We start from the raw sequence: 3,139 nt of genomic DNA, 5'->3' as shown, positions 1-3,139 counted from the left end.
CGTGTTACTTGTAGCACACAAGAGGAGGGGGGGAGGGCGGGGGGGGGGTGGGGGGGGGCCTTCACCCGGTTTTGGGAGACGCCGCTCGCCTTCGTCACCACAACCACAAGATTTTCACCGGGCGTCTAGTCTTTTCAGGCGGCGTTGGACGACGCACGATGCACACAGGAAGACGTTTCCTTTACTTCTGTCATAGTCCTAGCTTTAGTTCAGACATGGCGGTCACTCCAGCTGCTATATTTATTCAGACGTTAACCTTCCCGCTTGCTGGTCGTCTTCTTTACTCGGCTCTCAACTTTTAATTTTCTCAAGTAATCTGCAGATTGTTTCCTTGATGAATCAATTCATCTTCTTGGTCTAAAGAAAAACAGAAAGAATTGGAATTCGCTACGACGAAATGATAATGATATCAAACCCTGGTGAACTTGATTGCTGTTTCTGTTCTGGTTCAAACAGTTTCAAACAGAGCGTATTATCGAAATACATTTTGTTATTTGACCGCACTTTTTGTAAAATTCCTTCGTTGCATACTACTGTGGTGCAGGGATTACAATTTATGTTTACAAAGATGAATAGATTTTTAAGTAAATTAATTTACAAACTTTAGAGCTGACAAAGCCTTTTATATAAAAAAAATGCTTAATTTGTAATTGCACGCCCATGTTATATGAAAAAAACCCTCAAAATTGTGTTGCAACTTGTCAAAAGTGGAGCAATGCTTTGTGTTTTTTGGGGTTTTTACATAATCACATATCTTTTCCTACCTCTTAAACCCACACTAAACTGCCACTGGACGTTGCGTCATCATTCTCACATTCTCGCAGTGGTCAAATCAAACATGGCCAACTTTACGATGTGTTAAAAACCTCCGCAGCTTGAAACCCGATCATCCCACCCCCCGACTGTATTAAAAAAAAAACAATTTCCACCTGGACCTCTAAACCGAATTGTGTAGTGTGACCTCGGCTTTAGTGGTTTCTACCTCTCTGTTTCTCGCCTCCCCCTCCCCCCCATTCCTGGTTGCTGTTCTTTTTTTTTCCTTTGGTATTCTCAGGGTAGAGCTAGTTGGGACGCAGGTGAGTGTGAAGCGTGTGATGGCAGGTGTGCAGAGTGAGATGGCCCCCTGCTGTCTGAAGCTGGCCCGTCTCACCCGACCGCTTTGGAGAGAGAGTTATTGTTCATGCAGAAGGGCTTATTCAGGTCATATAACGGTGTGTGTAAAACTTTGTAGAAAAAAAGAAAGAAGCTAAGATTATATTTTATTAACACAACGGCGAGGATATAAGAAGTACAAAAGGTGAATTTCTACATTTTTGAATGTCAATTTATCTCCTGGTGATGAGGATGATTGATGATGAGGTCAGTGTAAGAGGTTGTTGATTTTAATAATAACCATGATAATGATGACTCTGGGTGATGCAGTTGTTCATGATATAATATTTATATATATATAATAATAAAAATAACATAATGTTCCTGCAGAAAGAAAGCAGGGAATGACATACAGTGAGCTCACCTGTAGTAACATGATTGGACAGTTCTGGAATAAAACCACTTCCTGTCTGACTTTCAGTGGCCTCCATATCCTTTATATACAACTGTCACGTTTTATATATATTTATATATTCATATCAAAGAACGTAAACACCATTTTCTGAGGTATTAACTTACGTTTTCTTTTTACTGTGACCTTTTTATTAATTTTTAGACATCATAATCTACATTTTTGACAAACGGTTCTGTGCCTTTTTATTTTTTAAACAAAAGTACAACCAAAAAATACAATACAATATATATATATATATATATATATACTATGTCATATATATATATATATATATATATATATATATATATATATATATATATATATATATGACATAGTATAGTGTGACTATTTTTCTTTTTCAAAATATTATCCTATGATTCTTTTCAACATATTATACTTCACTTAAAAAAAATAATTTTGGACATGCTATGCCATGACTTTTTGGGTAATTATTATACAAACATAATACGTTGTTACCATGACTTCCTCAGACTGGCTACGCTATGATTTCTTTCGTTACACTTACATTTCTTTCATTTTTTCGACACACTACTACACTGCTTTTTAAAGATCTATTTTGGCAAACTATACTATACTATGATACATTTTTTATGACATCACTTTTTTGAGATATTCATTGGGATACACTATGCTATGAGATACTATTCTTCTACTATTCTTAACTGTTCTATGACTTTTTATGGAATTTTATATGAATTTTGCTGAGAATATTTGATTGGTTTTCTATCACTTATTTTTTTGCAACGTTTTTTAATTCCAAAGTACAACATAATACTTTAATCACCACTTAATCCCGTGTGTTTTTAACATTATTTGCTTAATCCAAAAATTAAGACCTCATAGAGTACAGCTGTTGCCTTCTGCTGCTGATAAATTCAAGCACAACTTCCGGTAGATTTAAAATTGATTCACATAACACATTGTTGGATCTATTTAGGTCTCAACATTTCACTATAGAGAAATTTAAAAAGTAAGCTATTTAAAGTTCCGAACAAAAATACACTCACAGCTCTGATTGTGGCGGTGGATAGATTTTTTTTATTTTTTATATTACACTGAACCACTTCATCGTATCACAATAAAATATTAAATCACATGAATATTTCACACTGAAACACTACAGCATTCAGAATGCATCAAGCTGTCCTGCCTTTGTGGTTGGCCGGCCCGACTGATGGCAAACAGAAGCAGGTAGACAACACTCCGAGGCTTCACTGTCCTCCATATTTCCTTCACTAAATACCTTTTTATTTGGCAGATGGAGACATAGATTTAAAACCTATGTTCTCCTGCATCTCTCCACACGATCATGCAGTCAGCGTGTGTGTGCCTCCAGGTGTGTGGTTATGTGTTTTAAATTGTACACATACAGTTTATGTCCAGGTGTGACAGATGTGTTTGCGTGCATCAATGTGTTTGTGTATACATATACATGTATATGTGTGTGTGTGTGTGTGTGTGTGTGTGTGTGTGTGTGGGAGACCTTGTGTGCATGTGCAGAAAAAGACCATTTTTGACACAGAGAGTTTCTAACTAAGCTGAGCCAGCAGTTGCCACGGTGAAAAAAAA

The sequence above is a fragment of the Pungitius pungitius genome, chromosome 9 (assembly GCF_949316345.1).
Source record: "Pungitius pungitius chromosome 9, fPunPun2.1, whole genome shotgun sequence".
In the NCBI taxonomy this organism is placed as follows: domain Eukaryota; kingdom Metazoa; phylum Chordata; class Actinopteri; order Perciformes; family Gasterosteidae; genus Pungitius; species Pungitius pungitius.
This window is presented reverse-complemented; position numbering follows the sequence as displayed.